The 19,055-nt window shown below is 42.7% G+C and overlaps 1 protein-coding gene across 1 annotated transcript in view; it reads right to left on the bottom strand.

Annotated features, from left to right (window-relative positions):
* Positions 1–19,055, bottom strand: part of zcchc7 (zinc finger, CCHC domain containing 7) — a 48,135-nt gene that overhangs the window by 20,294 nt on the left and 8,786 nt on the right. The window lies entirely within an intron of this gene.

Below are 19,055 nucleotides of genomic sequence, written 5' to 3'. Positions count from 1 at the left end.
GCTTGTTGAAAAAAGGCAGGGGTGAAGGTGTGTATGTGTGAGTAGAAGTTCATCTAAGAATGATTGTGTGCGTGTGTGTGTGTGTGCGTGTGTGTGTGTGTGTTTGTGTGTGAGTAGGCGTTAGTGACTCAACGAAAGTCATTCCCAAAGCGTCTCCCAGGGGGACTTCCCAAATAAAGAGCAGGAAGCTTTCCCTTAATCTAAGGGCCCCCCATCTCACCAACACACACACGGATAAAGGTTGAAGCTCTTTGTCACGGCCGAGGAATCAAACACATGGGGGGGGTAGGAAAAGAGGAGAGGGTGGGTGGGGGTCTGTTGTCTGTACACTTGGTGAAAATATGCTAATCAGCCTTGAGGCCTTGCTCAAAACCAAACGAGAGCTGCTTGCTTCATCTTGGCCAAACTGATCTGAAGGAGTCAGGAGCTAAATAAGCAGATGGCAGCGCCTTTTCCAAACAGCTGAACGGACGCGGGAGAGAGGCCTCAGCCATATCCACTGTAGCAATTTCAACTGACCAATAAATCCTAAAAAGGAAATGTATGTGATGCGTCGGGAGTAGGTATCTGAGGAAAACCAGGATCCAGAGTCTTGAAAGATCTCCACATGTATTCAAACAATCAGCAGAAAATGAAATTGAGAAAAAACGTTCCTTAGCATGTCAATTTACACACAAGTTTTTATTCTCCGGGACAAGTTGTACATTATCACATCAATCCGTCATCGAGGGAAATTCGACACAATGGCATGGAAGAGGGGGAGACGGAGAAACAGAGGGAGGGAAGGATCAGGGGAAAGAAGGCGACAGATGCTACCTGTCTGTCTCATAGGTACCCTGATTACTAGAAGATGAGGAGGAGAGGGGAGGAGGCTGCGTGCCAGTTCATCAGAGCCGGCAGAACAGAACAAAACAGAGTATGTGTGTGTGTGTGTGTGTGTGTGTGTGTGTGTGTGTGTGTGTGTGTGTGTGTGTGTGTGTGTGTGTGTGTGTGTGTGTGTGTGTGTGATTTGAATCCATCCCTTCTACCAGTGAGAACAGACTACAAGTGTACGTGGGGCTAATGAACCATGAACACCCAGCTCTCCTGGGGTGACACACACACACACACAGAATATAGGGAATCACAAGCAGCATAATTCTGCCAGGCTGTCCAGGCACGATGGTTGAAATGTGATAACCCAGGGATGAGACTGGGAAATACACACACATTTTGTAACAGGGTCTCTCCTGACAACCACCCATAACTGCGACCATGTTTCCTGTGGTTGTGTATGTGTATGTGTGTGTATGTGTGAGTGTGAGTGTGAGTGTGAGTGTGAGTGTGAGTGTGTGTGTGAGAGTGTGTGTGTGTGTGCCTGTGTGTCTACAAGCCGTTTACTCCTCTGTCCCAGTAACATCAAAGTCAGGCTTGCCTTGCCCCAAACCCTCTTTCCCTGTCCCGACACTTAAACAGGCATCCCAAACCAGTCTGCCCATTGTACCACGCTGTTGACCAGGCCCATTAACACACCAACCAGTGCACTCACGCACGCACACACACCTACACAAAATAGGAGTGAAAGAAAGGGCCTTGCCCCCTCAAATGGAGGTTATGTTTGATACTGAAGCGACAGGGTCGGATTAGCAACACTATACATGACAATGGTGAGGGGTGGGCGGGAGTGGGCAGGCTGTGTATGTGTGTGTCGGTGTGTGCGCACAAAAAAAGTGCTTCCTTTGTGACATCACCCTTGCCCTGCAGCCTTGCCCTCTGCGAGGTTAAACATACCAAAAGGTTGGCCAAGTCAGACGCACACACAGACACACGCACACAAACCCGTAGCTTTTCTACGCCTCTTTTGTGTGACAGAAAAGTCTGGCCGAGGGTGTAAAACACAATAGCAAAGAGAGCAGGAGAACAAGTCAGATGAACAAGAACAGTGAGAGGAAGAGAGGGGGAGGGAGAGGAGGGTGAGGATGCATTGGTATGGGCCATGGAGCACATTACAACACAACAAAAGAGGGGCTGTCTGAATATCAAGCCCACCGGACAGCAAAGAGCATTCAGGTAGAGGAGTGTTTGAGGAAAAAAGGAGGACAGTGGAGGACTGGGGCAAATTAGGTAGTGAAGATGAAATGAGATGCAGAACAAGAAGGAGATAGAGACTGTGTGCAGATATTTGCCATGCTGCGAATAGATCAATAGCTGAATAGACCTATTATAGATGAAAGCTGCAGATTTCCTTCGACTTAAATACATGCTGTTTCTTTGCCCATCTCCACCTTTACCTCAGTTAGAGAGATATAGGTGAGAAAGTCAAATCAAAAGCATTCTTAAACTGTGGCAAACATTCCTTTATTTACTTCAGCTATAACCGTATTTATTTAACGGGTAGCAAGGTTGTCAACTAATCAAAAGATGGGTGGTTTGATCAGTCTATGTGTTGAAGTGTCCTTAGGCAAGATATTGCACCATTGGCTGAGGCATGAGTGTAAGTTTTTTTTGCCCGGGTGAGGTGACACCGCGTATGGTAGGCTCTTCCACCAGTGTTTGAATGTATGTGTGAATGCTTGTGTTGAACCAACAGTCTTGATAATTGAAGATGGATTTATGTTGTGGACTCCTTATCAAAATCACATTTACAACCTTTCAACTTAAATGTTTGACTATTCAGAAGAATATAGAGAAAACACTTAGTAGTTATTTTTGTAGTTCAAAATCAGATCTGAAGCTGGGGAGGGACGCGACTAGGATCTGACTTGACTGAACCCAATTGGTACTTGACGAATGTGTGTCTCAAACTCAAACCCAGCCCGAGCCAATATATGTTTTTATGTCTCTTTTCCATAAACACTGGGCATCATGTGTATGCAACCGCTGTATGTTCTTGCAACACATGGCAACCAACAGACCAACACCATTTCAATTTTAGGTTTATTTAGTTGATATAAAGAGGAGGACATTAATCCATACAATTATGTAAAGAAAAAGGATACTGAACCTGGGCAGGTTAGACAATAGAGAACACTTCTCAATATATGATGATTGAAAATAATGTATACCAATCTAACCAAATTACAACTGGTTAGGTCGAAGAACTCTTTCTGGCCTGTGCTTCATGATGCTTGAGGTCAACCTTGATTGCCGTTTGTAAGCTTCTTTGACAGCAACCTTGACATATCAGACTGACATGTATATTAAGTCAATCTTCAAAAGGTGATCTGATAAACATGTTTTCTGGTCAGAGTTTTGGGGGGTGCAGCTTGGTAAGAAAGGGGAGAAGAAAACAGATGCCATCACCCTGGTTCCTGTTGAATCGGCTTCGTGTTTGACCATCTCATATTTCATCGCAACCCGTCTCTGATTATCCATCCCCCGCATGACAAGCCGAGTGTTCACCCCCTGCCTGCCCATGCCACGTCCTCCCCTCCTTTCTGCCCCCTTCCACACCATGTTGGCAGCCAGGGCAGGGCAGGTGGCCAAACCTGTCAGTCAAAGTACCATCGCCACGCGGCAATACCACAGACACCAATTACCACACAGCAGGGGCGCGGCCTGGCAACCGCATGGCAACCACATGGTCCAATCAGGGTACACAACAACAGGGACCAGAGAAGGCCAAAAAAAGTGAGTGTGTATATCTGTGTTTGTGGGTGTGTGTTAGTGTGCAGGTATACTGCGGTTTCCATATACAAGTTATCCAAAACCGAGCCAGTGAACGTCAACGGGTTTCAAAGGTAGTCATTGTGTTGTTTTAATATCCGCTAGCTTTCTATTTAGTGGAGAGTGGCAACATTTATCTCCCCCTAAATGTTGATAATCCTAGCTGCTCTTATTGAAACACACACTCCTGACACACCAAATCATGCATCTGTGATTGAAAAAGCAGCTGAATCCAAATTTGACTAATTTAATTAACCAAAACATGCTGATGATGTTTTGTACCTACCACCCATCACAGCAAAACAAAAAAGCCCTTTTACATTTGATTTAAAATGTATTCTTCTCTAGCTATTTAGGCCACAAAAACTTGGGAACTTTCCTTTTGACATATCGATCAAATAATGACATAGTATATGTCTTTTGACTTTAAAAAGGGATAGTTTAACTAACATTGTGTAGTAAAATATATTTATTAAGATTAAAAGAATAACTTAAATACAAACCCTCCTTTTGGAATGGATATTACCTGGATGTACAAAACTAATATATTCTAAAAACCTGTTTACAATAACATTTTTGAATCTGTATCAAGCATAATGACTTGCACAGTGTCATCAAAAGTAAAATTTAAACAGGTTTCTGAATTATGAGGATTGGGTTTCTTTTTGTCAGTAAATGTATTATCTTTAGAATTGTCTGTGCAATCCTTATTTAAAGTTGAATACTTATAGTTGAGATTTTGTATCAGTATAGTCTAACAAGTTGGTCCCTTTTAGTTTGTTTAAAGAAGAGTATACTTTTGTACTAGTAACGACATTTGTTTCAATCAATTCATTGTTCCTAATGCTCGGGAAGTCAGTCTCCACAGTACAACGACAGGGAAGCGTACTAGCCAACAAGTGTTTTGAGGCTAAACTCATACTTGTGTTTGTAAGCACCTAAAGTAATGCTGATAAAACTGACCACATAATTCAGTGTTTTGGGCGAAACACACTAACACACAATCACGTAGCGTCTGTAAGGGGCAAATATATTTTAATAAAACCAGTGAGTTGCAACCTCAATTTCATTTTTGATGAATTTCCTCCTGCGGGAGTGAACCAGGCAGTGGGCGGGAGGGCGGAAAGACGGGAGAGGGAAGTGGGGTGATGGGGGCTGGGAGGCAGATAGAATTTTCATGATTGTTATTTTTGTTATTATACAGCGAGAGAAAGGGGGGTGGGAAGGGGGAGATAAACGGCGTTGGTTAATCTGAGGCATTTTGTGGAGCGCTCCATTATCGGGCAGGTTGGGCATGTCGAGGGGGTTATTTTTCCGAGGGATCTTTGGCCCCGGTAATTAAGCTCCATTCAGCAAGCCCTGTTCCCCAAATTAAAAATTTGTCATTAAGTGGAATTTACCATAATGCCTTTTTATCTGCCGGCGCTTCAGCATCCGTGCATTGCATGTCTGTGCCAGTGTGTGTGTGGCGGGGAGAGGTGAAAGGGAGGGAGCAACCAATACGAGGTTATACTGTAGTCAAACGCACATACAAACACACACATGAATGCTCATGCACACAATTGCACACACACACAGGCAGAGAGGAGAAAGGGCAAATTGAAAAACTGAAATAATCCTGGACAGCAGCACAGGATTGCATGAGCAAACACAACACACATACCCTTCAAATCCACAGCCTATGGGGTAATTAAATAATGGTGCTTAAAAGTTTTAATTTGGCTTTTTCCTTCCTCATCCTACTGTCACACACACACACACACACACACACACACACACACACACACACACACACACACACACACACACACACACACACACACACACACACACACACACACACACACACACACACACACACACACACACACACACACACACACACACACACACACACACACACACACACACACACACACACACACACACACACACACACACACACACACACACACACACACACACACACACACACACACACACACACCCCCCCAAAAAAAGCCAGTCACAGTGGGTTATAGACTTCATCCAGCGAGATAGCCCACGATGGGCAGGGTACATTGGAGAGTAAATGATTGAAGAGCAGAATCTCTGTCTCTATAGGCTTTATAAAACAATACAATTATTAGTCTTTAATTGGAACAGCCCCTCTGTGGGACAGGGGACAGACAAAGAACAATTGAGGATTAGAAGTGGGGCTCCTAATATGGCTCTTTTATCACTTCATTCAAATACAGTTTATAAATACATCCAGCTGACTCCTTTTCACCTGCTTAGTGGTAGATTCAGAAGAGAATGGGGACAACACATTATTAAAGGGCTGCAACTAAAATGTTCCTAAAAAGAATCTAAAGGTTTAAGTTTTTCACTATGAACTGCAATGTCTCCAGTTGGAGTCAAGCAGAGACCTTTTTGCATGTCGTTTCCAATCTATCTCCCTTGCCTTAAAAACACCTTATTAAATTAATGTCTATACACTTTTATTTAAGATTATTATTAGATTTATTTCTAGTTCTCTACATGTCTAACAATGAATAATGATACAATTAAACCAGCGGCCCTCGCTACACACTGACTGTTTGCTTAAGACAACTGATAATAAAAACACTAAATCTCCACCTCTCTCTGAATGCCATCAGAGAGTTAAGGTGGGGAAATAATACCCTAATTTAACAGAGGGGGGTCTGGGGGGGGGGGGCTTGGGGAAGAAGAGGAAGAGCAGAGAAGGAGGAGGTAGGAAAGGAAGGGGGGGTGGACAGATGGCAGAGGTTATGCCTGGCTGAAAGGGGCAAGACGGGAGGAGGCTGTTCGTCGTGTGTGTGTGTGTGTGTGTGTGTGTGTGTGTGTGTGTGTGTGTGTGTGTGTGTGTGTGTGTGTGTGTGTGTGTGTGTGTGTGAGAGAGAGAGAGAGAGAGAGTGTGTGTTATCGAAGGACACACCTCACTTTACCCCCTCTTTTCCACAAGCAGAGCTCATCCTTAAGAAATCCCTTCATCTCCCCTTAGGGTCTTCTTTCTCCCCCTTTTTACCTTGATTTATTTTTCCCAAATTCCCATGATTCCTTGTTTGTAGATGTCACAGATGCATCAAATCCATTTTAATAAATATCTGACAGACTTCCTTTACTATCAAATCCAGTTTTTGTCTAATTTGATTTAATATTGGCTGGAGATTTGATTCAGCCATGAGCTAAAATAATAAGGTCCTCCTGCATTTGATTGACAGATAAAACCTGGATAAGGTAAACTACAGATAGAGCCGAACAACAACATGCTGTCAAAATCTGTGTGTTTGTGTGCCTTCAAAATACAGCAGAGCGAGGAGTGGCAGAATGGTAAGGGGAGAGAGAGAGATAGGGGGTCTTATTTACTGTCGTTTAATTTGCTCCCCTCTGCTTCGTCCATCCCTTTGTTTTTCTGACAGGTAATAAAAACGGGAGCTTTCCTGACAAGCCCATTTGAATTTGGATTGAATAATATAACTGTAGGGTTTCCCACATAACGCTCTGTCCAAGCGTGCAACGGTGCACAGACAGTCTGCCTGCCAGGGTGTGAGTGTGTGTGTGTGTGTGTGTGTGTGTGTGTGTGTGTGTGTGTGTGTGTGTGTGTGTGTGTGTGTGTGTGTGTGTGTGTGTGTGTGTGTGTGTGTGTGTGTGTGTGTGTGTGTGTGTGTGTGTGTGTGTGTGTGTGTGTGTGTGTGTGTGTGTGTTATCACTGCACATATGCATGTACACATAGGTTCTTACGTCATGGTAGTTAATGCAACAACAGTAATGAATTCCTGTAACTAGCCACTTGGCCACTCCCATATGGCAAACTCTACATCTTTGCCTGACCTCTCTTTCTACTAACCCTTTCTTCCCCCTCTCCTTTATTCCCTCTTCCTGCTTCTCCCCAAGATCCCTTCATCCCACCTCTTCCTCTTGTCTTACCTCATCCACCACTCACTCACTCGCCCTCCCTCCCTCTCTCTCTCTCTCTCTCCTCCTGCTGCTGCTCTCGGTAGCTGCTGAAATCCCATTCCCCGTGGGGCAGGCTAAATTGAATTGGCGTGTTTATATGAACAACAGGGCCGTTGCTTTAATATACCTTAGAGTTTATGCCTAATGCCTCCCTGCTAATACCGCTGGAGCTCACCGCCCTCATTCAACACACGCCGCCTTTATGGAAGTCATAAAAGAGACAGAATAGCGAGCGAGGAGGATGGAGAGATACTCTGGGAGTGTGCTTGTGTTTGAAAGCAAGGGGGAGAAAGAGAGGAAGAGGTGAGAGGCCTGTTAATACATCTTCACAAATGATCTGTTTTATCTCACCCTACAGTATCCCCGGCACACACACACCTCATCCCTCCAATGTGGAGTGAGCAAGAAAAGAAAGGAGGAGAGACAGAAAGGGTGGAAGATTTTTTTAGATTAGTGAGTAATGCTGAATAAATATCCGGAGATTTGGTTGAGGGAGTCGGTCATGCTCGTCGACTTGCAAACATCCTTCATTTTCTCTCTGTCTCCCCACTTCTTTCTTCCCTTTCTTTCTCTCGCCTCTCCCCTTTCTCTTCTGACCCAGTGTCAGCCTACAAAAGGCCCACAGTACAAAGGAGAGAACCAGGCCTGAGACACTCAACCCAATTACTATTGATCAGTCTGCACTCAGAGGAGAAAATGTGCTCACCTGCACGCACGCACACACAAATCTGTCTGGATACAGAAAGTCCTGTAAGGTCAGGGATGGTTATTTGTTTGCAGCTTATTTGTAACACTGACCACTCAGGGAAAATCACGATATAATCCAGGCTTCATCCCTTTTCTTGTTTCCATTCTATGGCCCCAAAACAGTGAGCTGAGTGTTTTTTGTTGTGTTGTAAAAATCACAAACTGTGTTAATACATCTAAATGACACCGTTATGTCCAATGAGGTTTGCTCTGGTCGAAGTGCGTTGTTACTGGGCAGTGACACCAATTTAGACCAAAAGGGTTGGGAAACCATGAAGGCAAAACCAGAGAAAAAGAAAGTAAAGAAACACATCTCAAAGCGGTGGTAAATTGGGCAAAAAAACATCTCTAAAATGGTTTGTGTGTTTTCAAACCATTCAGTTTGTTATTTTTTAAATTCCCAAACTCCTGGACCTGTCATCACGTTTTACATGGATCCTATGTAACATCAAGAGTTAAAGGTAGGGTAGGTAATTTCCCTTCAGAAACACTTTTTGTTATATTCCATGGAATGCTCTTAACATCCCTATAGCAATGAATATCTGAAGTGCTTTGACGAAAAATCCATAACAAAATGTCATCTGTGGAAGCCGTAGTACTGTAAAAAGCACGACCAATAATCTGAGCTGACCCGGCTAAAGTAACTGGATGGCCTACCTGCCTGTCAGCCTTCCATCTGTGCACAAACTTATCTCGTGCCCTCATTGGTCATGTGCGCGTTCGTGTGTGTTGGAGGAGGGGCTCTGTAAGGAAGTCTGAAGGAAGGGGCAGATTCTTTTCGGCTGCGTATTTTCAGATTCTAGCGCACTCGAGCTGGTTTCTCCATTCTTACCTACCCTACCTTTTATAAAACATTTTCTATTTTCCAACATGTCTGTTAAAATAACCTTTTTGTACAATAGCTTTAGGATTTTCTATTAAACAAATAATGTTTTAGAAAAAATCAAAGATAGATCACATCATGTAACTAGTTTAAGCAAAATCCTTATTTCAGCAGACACTTAAAGATGATTCGATTAGTTGTTTTGAATAAAAACTGAATAATTTATTTATGCCTATAATATATTTATATATTATATTTGCTTTTGTTGACAATGTTTCAAATCAATACTTACAGAAATGTAAAAACTTCCACTATCTTGGTAGGATTATTTCAAACAGTTGGAATAAAATGTGCTTCCTTAAATTGAGTATCTGATTTTAATATTTACTACACTAACTTTGTGAAAATGTAATTTATTTCTGGCAAGACTGTTTCTAAATCTCGTTTAATAAACAGAAATCGGATTAAAGTGAATAAGAGAAGCTGTAGGGGACCCTGATCCGCTGTGGGGAAAAAAGCCAAGTCATTATGTTAAGACTGCGTAGAAACCTAATGCTATTCTATTTGAGGATCCCTGATTAAAACCTTTAAAAGTTAGCAAAGCCCTGCTCGTAGGTGTGAGCACACACACTCTCACAAATGCACAAAACAGGCTCACATTAAGCGTGTGATGAACTCTGCTTGTTGTCTGGAAGCAAGCGCCGAAATATCAATGACTAAACTCCCCAACGAGTTAGTAACTATCTCCTTTCGCTCTGATTTTATCCTCAATAATTAATTTTCTCTCCCAACACCGACTTCAGCTTTATCGGTCGCTCGCCGCCAGGATCTCAGCATTCCATTTAACCATAATCCCCCGGATAAAGGGGCGGCCTAGGTGTGCTAATGCAAAGGCATGTGTGCACACAGGAGCACACGCACGAGCCAAGACTTAAACTTCATTCATAGACACATGTTATAAACTAGGTACATATATGTGCAAGCAAGACTAAATACTAACGCTGGGGCATTTTTCCGACAAAGGACAATTACTCTACTGAAAATCACGATCTTTCACATTTAGAAAGTGTAAATATGCAGAATGAGCACACAGTGGTTCCGGTCAGATGTGACACCTTTCAAACAGATCCCAGATATGCGCTGGATTATCTCAGGAAAGCCTCTGGCAGGAATCCTGAGCCTGCAGGCCCGGCATAGCAACAGCCACGTAACCAGGGCTTGGTGTTGTTGTATTGAAGGATGGTTGGAAATGGGAGTGGAGGAATAAAGAGATGGGATGGATGAAGGGAGGGAGGGGTGGAGCTGAAGGGATCGGGGAAGAAAGGTGGAGTATGGATGTAGCTGATGTACAATTTTGGAAACACCCTACTACTGTGCTCCCTATAGAAATATAAACGAAACTCTGTTTATAACCGCATTGATCACACCAATGTATCTTTTTATGACATTTTGAATCGTGTTCGACACAGGCTACATCTTAGCATTTGTTGGGTTGTGAGTGCAATCATGACAGTATACGGCCATTTAAAGACTTTAAAGCCAGTTAAGTTTTTGGCATTTGCCTCCCGTTAGAACTGCTTAAGGCCCCGGCCACACGAGGACGATAACGGTCGTATCTGCTACAGTTCACTATCAGATAGACGGTTCGGCCACACGAGGCCGACATGGAAACGCAGAAAACGATAACGGGTCCCATGGTGGGTAGTTCTGCAAACGAAACGCTCTTGGGGGGGCAAACGGCTCCGTGTTTACGCTTACGCCTATACGATAATTTCCTGATAACGTTGAAGCAATAGCCTGCTCAGCAGAGATCAGCTGCTTGGTCAGAAGAGGGGGAGGAAAAGAGAGGCTCCGTTTTTTATTATTATATTATTATATATAGAGTCTTTATCAATTTGTTTTAAAGCTCAATAAATAACAAAGAAGACCTTTGACCGGCACTTTTCTAATTTTGTCCGAAAAAAATCTGACCCCCTCGTCCCTTGGAAGAGGCGGCTGTTTTTCATCTGCTGGTGGACTAACCGGAGAGATTTACAGCAGGAGCACACACTTGCCTCAGGGAAGGGGGAAAAAGAGCCAGAGCGTCCACAGCGGAGAATAAAAAGAAGGGCAACCATTGCAACCATGAGCGGGAAGTCTTCTACGCTGCTTTTGTGGCAGGAGTATAGCGCCACTTACAGGCCCGGCATATGTACTACAGCGTCTCCAGCGCTTTTGAGCGGTCTCGTGTGAACGGACACGTTTCTGGTTCCTATTGCGTGTGGACGGACTTTTTTGATATCGATGTTGGTCCGTTTGCGTTATCGTCCTCGTGTGGCTCCAGCCTAAGTTTTCAGTGTGATCCAGCCAGCACTTAAAGACAGGTATTTAAGGGCCTATTAAGCTTTAACATGTTGTAAACACATAAAGTGCATCAATATATAGCAATTAGACAACCCAAAAAAGTAGCTTAAAGAATACAATAAAATAAAACTAAGAAAATACCAACGAAGGACAAGGAAAGATGAAGGGAAAGTTAGAAGACCGTTAGAAAGAGAGAACGAGGAGGAGGGAAGGGCTCGATTGACTGAAATATGTTGAGTGCCAGCGAGGCCAGACCAGGCCCAGCTGGTCTGTGTCTGACGAGAGCCTTAATTAAGAGACATGGGGAGAAGCCTTGGATCGGCCACATACACACTGCCAGGAGCCTCTGGAGAGGAAACTGCTAAACAGGCACACTTGTGTATCTGTTTATACTGCACACACACACACACACACACACACACACACACACACACACACACACACACACACACACACACACACACACACACACACACACACACACACACACACACACACACACACACACACACACACACACACACACACACACACACACACACACACACACACACACACACACACACACACACACACACACACACACACACACACACACACACACACACACACACACACACACACACACACACACACACACACACACACACACCCACCCACCCACACCCTGTGGGACCTTGTGAAAAACATTGCCCAGCTATTATTAGTCAACCCTTTGCATACCGGAGCAAGTGTACTAACCCCAAATGTGTGCGTTAGTGTGTTCTCCCTCTTATCCTGTTGACTGTTAAATTTAACTTCTGATTCCAAAACAGCTCTGCTAGTGCCGATGCTTGCGGAAGAAGTGGGGCAATGAAAAGGGGTGAGAAAAACGAGCCGAGGGGAGAGGGGGTGATTTTGTGGATCTGTGACTGCCTTCGCTGCCTTACCTCACTCAAACCGCTCGCCCCTCATCCTCATCCCAAAAACGTTTTAATATTAATACATATCCCTCCACACCCTTCCCCTTCTCCATCCCCCCAAAAATATCACCACCCTAGGCTACCAGTTAATAAAGCCCTCTTGACGACCCCTCCCAGAAACCAAGGAAAGACAATAAGGGGAAAGTTCTCCGGCCAAATAAAGGAAAATAAATTAATAAAGTCCCACGGGACCTCCCTCTGTCCCACTGTCACCCCCCATAATAATTTGATTTCCTATTAAGTGATTGCTTAATTATAATGATTATTATTGGTAATTGTAATTGACATTTTTTTCTCCGCTAGTTTCTGTCCCTTCCCTCCCGCCCTTCTTTTCAGGTCGTCTAAAAAATGAAAAAAATGAAATGGTGAATGCACAAGGGAGCAAAAAAGACGACGAAGAGTTGGCGTAATTCAGGCCAAAACTGAATAGCGCTTGACAATAGGACAAATTAAATACTATTATAGTCACACACTGCACTGTCCGCCGCAACATACCAAGCGGGATTAAGGTGTCGAGGCTTAGAAGTTTTATTTAATCGTACATGAGAGTGTTTCAGCAAGTGTGTGTGAGTATTTGTCTAGATGTATTATCCTGTAGCTTCAGGGCACAATGTCTGTTGCAGGTCTCTTTAGAGCAGAGATTCTTGCTCTCGATGGGATATTCTGGTTAAATAAAGGTTAAAAAAGAAGACTTGGATTCCCTATGCTATCACCCCCTCAACACACACATTAAACTACAGTAGGGACCCTCTGGTCTCCAGTTTATTACCCCTTCCTTCAGGCTACAGTTACTGAGAACAGGAGGTTGTGTGTTTTTGCTTTAAAAAAAAAGAAACATTGCGTTCATTGTGACGCCTTCGGGTAGTTACTTTGGTATTTAAAATCACAGGAAAGAAAAACACAGCTTCACATGAAAACCGTACAGTGTTGAAAACTATTTCATTTTATGTCACATTCTTTTCTCTATTCGGAACTAAAGACGGTGAAACTTCGTTCCAGTGGGCCACGGCACGGTTATTGGGCTCACCTCAGGCGTGGTGAGGCTGACACCGGCTCTCACAGACACACACACTTTTGTCTTTAAATGCACACACCTTCACACTCCAACAAACACAATGTCCATCCTGGCATCACACCTTCACTTTCACTCAAAAATATTCTCACATTTCTGTAATGCAAAATATTATCATCATCGTATACCATCAATATCTTCATTGATAGTCTAACTATCGAGATTTGATGCAATATAAATCCTTTTCATGTAGAGAAATATTTTTTTCATGCTGCCCGGCCTGCAGTGTACGTGTGAGTGTCTAACTGCAAGTTAAGCCGAAATGTTTTCTACTAGATTATATTTAAATGTGGCCTCTATTTCACTCAGAAGAACAAACAGTCACATTAATACAAATGAGCACCTGCAGCCGCCACCGCAGATGTTTGTGGGTGTTTTTAACTGTAAGTTTCCACGAAAAAATTGAGACATTTTCATAAATTATTTTGACAAAGAGTACTTTCAGACAGGATGGCTTGTCTCTTCCAGATGCAGATAAATGTGGTCTAAATAAATTCTGCATAACAGCATGAGAAAAGTACATATCACAGCAGAAGCACACATGTCTGCAGTAACTAATAGCATAATTATCTTATATTAATTCTGCCATGTGAAGGAGGAAGGAAAACCATCAATAAAGTTACATTTCTATAATTATTTAAAATACACCATCACATTCTCAAAACCAAAGTGACACCAATATCAATTGAAAATAAATACATTTAATTCAGAATCAACTGTGTCTACTCAATTGACGTAAAAAAAGAGCTTCAAACAAACCGATTCAAATGTGGCCCAATGTCATGAATCTGAAACAGATAAACAGCTGTTTCATTTATCTTGAGATACACTAGCGAAACCAGATTAGTATTAGTATTTTGCATGGAGCCACAGCAGGTCAAGTGTTATCTGAGCAGGTTTGACTGTAAGAACCACGCACACAGACTGACAGACAGCGGCGGATGTCGGCGTGTGCAGACCGATATCCAACAGTGTTGAGCCACTCTGAGATCTTGACTGGAGACAAACCGGCTCTGACCGACAGCATCACCGTGGCCGATCCTTTTCAAGGCCTGTCTCATCCACTTTAGCTTACCCACTCTCATCTCTCTCTCCCTGTCTGTCTGACGCTGAGCCCCGCGTTTGACCGTCCACACAGAATTCTTTGGAAGTGCTGCTTCACATGATTTATGATTTGATTTAAATGTATACTGCCGCCTTTCTTCGGTTGTTGGCTTGTGTTAATTAACCTCACTTTTTTTTAAAGAAAGCGCTGGGAAAACTATATTAACTGGGATTAAACAGTTGACAGAATTAAACTTACAGTGGATCTGTTCAGCAGTTACATGAACAATGGAGGAAAAATAAAAAGCTAAATGAGATGGACTTATTTTTCCAGTTAGCGGTTTGTGCATACTTTTTGTGAAATTGATATCTAGGCGGATGAAGGTCAATCCAAAGGAACAATATGATAGCTACTTTGCACAAAAGGATATATGCCAGACATTACTATGGATGTCAAATAAATATAGCAACTAGCACAGAGCCTTCAATCTGTTAAGCCTCATGTTGAGCATGGTGCATCCTCTCAGTAGGCAAATTACAACGTAGAGGCCAAAATCAGATTTTATTTTTGACTAATATAAGTAAACCTCACTCTCAACATGATAATGGACACGACCGCTGACTATGGGGATTTTCAATATTACAAAGAAACTGCCGTTTTAATTTTACAGATTACTGTCGTCATTACATTTCTGGGGCTGCCGGCATCAAATGATTGTTCAATCAAATGCAATTTTTAAAATGAAAGCATCAGGCTTTCAACTGAATTTCTACAATTTATTTTTGCATGCGCTAATATTAGGCCTACACAGTAGTCTCATCTAATTTGCATATCCTCTGTCAAAACTGGATAATACAAGTCCAACTATGGCACAGCGATGTTATGGTGTGTGTGTGTGTGCGCCTGTTCAAACACACTGTGTGGTAGTGTGGGTGTGGCGTTACACCTCGTGTGGCACTGGGCAGCCAAGATAAGAGCTGATCCTATCCATGCCTCCCTTCTGCAGCGCCCGCCCACCCACAACACACACACCCACCTATCACACACACACACACACACACACACACACACACACACACACACACACACACACACACACACACACACACACACACACACACACACACACACACACACACACACACACACCTAGAGTGTGTGTGTGTGTGTGTCTCAACAGGCCATTGTAATCTAATTTTACAATCCCAATGCCCACAACCACAAAACACACAGAAGCAAGCTAAATCCATATTTTCCTTGTACAGTACACTGGCATGTGAGTTAGGATTAAACACACTTCAACGTATACAGAGGCCAACTGAGGTCTCTGAGTGCAGGAAGCTACGGGAAAAAGCTTCAGGCCCCAAGCAGCATTACTCATTCACACACATATGAAGGTTCAGAGTGAACACACGCCTTAAATATGTATACTGCTTTTAACACACACATATTTGAGGCGGTAAAAACTCTGTTTTATACCTAGGCAATCTAGACTGCATGATAAAACTGTAAAGAACAACACAGCAGAGAGAAAATCAAGATTAAGGAAGGGAGAGGAGAGGAAATGAGCTTACCTTCTTATTCTGTGAGTTAACCTTTGGGTACAAACATAAAAACACACTCCTTTCTCTCTAATTCACCACGACATTTCATTGAAGCACACTCACACATCAACACACACTCTGATGTGATCGGCCACCCCGATAGCAAGCCAGAGCTGCTCTCTAAGCCTCAAACAAAGTTTGGTGTGCACTGACCAAGACCGAGGGGACAAAAAAGTGAATGAGAGAACTGGGGGGAGCAACAGAGAAAGAAAAAAAAAAAGTGTGACCACTGAGTGAAGTTTAACCACTTACGATTCAAGTTTAGCTTCAGCACACCCCGCCTACACCCCGGATTCATTCACGGACATGTACACGCACACCTCTCCGGGTGGGAGAGGCACTGAGCTGGATTTTGGGAAGCCCTGCTTTTTCTCTGTTGTTCCATCTGATTGCTGCTGCATGGCTGCCGGACAGGCAGACAGCCCTCGCTCATCCCCCTTTTCTCTATCTTTTCTCTTTCCCTTATCCACTGTCCCTACAGATCCACCCACCAACAGCTGCCCCTGTACAGCCAGTCGACAGATAGCTCCTGAGGCTGAGTGTGCATCGGCGTGTATGTGTGTCCATGTATTTGATAAAAAAACATATGTGATGGAGTGAAAAAAGATTAGATTGTAAAAGTATGTGAACAAGTGACACCGTGTAGGAGGGAGTCAGAATGAGAAAGAGGATGAAAGGATTCAATTTCTGTAGGGTGAGAGGGGGAGACTAAGTGTAGTGAATGTGATTTGATGGTGATGCTGAGATGGGGTTTAGGCGTACAAATACTATTAGTCACTGCTGTGCAAACCTGTTACTCACACACTCGCACAAATGTGAAAAACTAGCTGGGCTCCCGGGCTACAGGAGTCAACACACAACATAGCATGGCACATAAAACCAGAAATCAATTGTTTATTTTTCCAACAGCCCTCGGTTATAAATATAAAGGTTATTGCAGTGATAAGAAATCTACCTAAGGCTGATTGTATCGACGTAGTTCTTCAGAAAATAAAAAGGGCATGTGAAACATATTCTCTCGAACAAGAAAAGAAGAACTTATTAACCTACACCAGCTATGCAGAAACAATGGGCAAATACCGGTAATCAAAAGTATATCACCGTTTGTACTGCTTACAAATGTTCATCCTATACTGCTTTCATCCTTAAGTCCACTTTAAATAGATATACTTTACCATTTCCTATCATGAGAAGATGATACACGTGCCAACTAAACTGCAATTTGCAAACAATTATTATCTTGATTTGTCAATCAGTCTACAGAAGGATCAAAGATATAAGGGTCTTGTATTTGTGTCAGTCGATACTCCAAACCCAAAGATCTTTAATTTACAATGATATTAAAAAGAATCAAGCAGCGAATTCTCACATTTGAAGAGCTGTTACTTTAAAATCATTGGGATATCTTGGGGATTTTATTTGTTTAAACCAAAAACATTTGTTTAACATTCGATTAATCAACTTATTGGCCAATTGTTTAAGCTTTAAACTCCACAGCCGGTTATCCTTGATAGCGAAAAATATTTGTTGGGGATTATTATTTTCCTATATCTTCTTATTTTGTCATCACTTATTTATTTCCCTTGTGCAATCCATTGTGGGACAAAATAGTCTACAACAACAGCAAACTAAATATATGATATCTTGCATGAAGTTTTTAGTTAATAAGAGAACAAAGTTGCAGCGTTTCCCCAAAGAAATGTGCTTATAAGATGTGATGCCCACAGACTTTCAATCAATTTATTATTATTATTAATGCTATCAAAACACTCAAATAAACCCTAGCCGACAATGTTTATACTTTTGGTATTGTTAATAAATTGCATGAAAAGATACAAATCCACTTTGTCAGTTAGCCATTAAGCGCAGTTTGACCATGTTGGTGCGCCTTGGTGTCATGTGACTATCAGAAGTACAGTAAATAGTGCATTTGATGGGGACTATTTTAAGCTGTGGATTTATTTTATAAACATTTGGTGCTCGTTGGGTGTTTACAGCAGCAGTACTGACTGTTGATAAACTAAAGTGCACATGTTCATCGTAATGAATGAGTATGTCACCCAGGCAACAGTGTTCCTCATTGATGCGTTCTGAATAGTTTGTAGACAACAATGGAGCAATTAGCCAAATCAGAAAATACTTGTCGGGATCAATTCATAGTTGATTTTGGTGTCTTCGTCGGGTTCATGGCAAAAAATATCACACTTGTATTTATTGAATTATCTTTTTCCACATTTTTGTCCCTTTTCAAGTGTGAACACAAGCAACACACTCAACGGCTGCTAAGGGATCACTATGTAGAATCAAATTATCTCGCAGCTCAAGACTATTGAGGCTCGTCCCTCAACTCTTTCTGCCTTCAATTCCTTTTTTTCTTTTTTATAAACCCTCCCCCATTCCTCCCACTTTAAGGCCCCTTCAACATCACACCCATGACCCCCCATGTGCAGACATGAGGTCAAGCTCCAAAGATCACAGAGAGACGCCAGATGAGAGAGAGAGAGAATGAAAGAGAGAGAAACAGAGACCTAAAATCCTCCTTTCCTCCCAAAAGCAGGCCAAAACCTCAAGCCTTCCCACCAGCTCCAGACCCCACTCCCCCCCCCCCTTTAGCCCAGTTGTGTGTAGAAGAGGCAGTGAGCACTCTTGCAGAAACATCAGCCCAGGGAAATTCAAATGAGAATGAAACAGTGAGAGAGACACAGAGAGAGGCAGAGTGGGAGCACAATAGTGGAAAAATAAGATAAAAGAATGAGATGGGAGAGAGTTAGGTAGGAGGGAGAAAAAAGGGGGAGCCAGAGAGGTTGCTGAGACTGCAGGTTAAGATAATGTGTAGATCTGAGGAGATTTGCAA

This window comes from Notothenia rossii (assembly GCF_949606895.1).
Source record: "Notothenia rossii genome assembly, chromosome: 1".
In the NCBI taxonomy this organism is placed as follows: Eukaryota; Metazoa; Chordata; class Actinopteri; order Perciformes; family Nototheniidae; genus Notothenia; species Notothenia rossii.
Note: the sequence above shows the minus strand (reverse complement) of the source record. Positions and strands in the feature narration are given on the sequence as shown.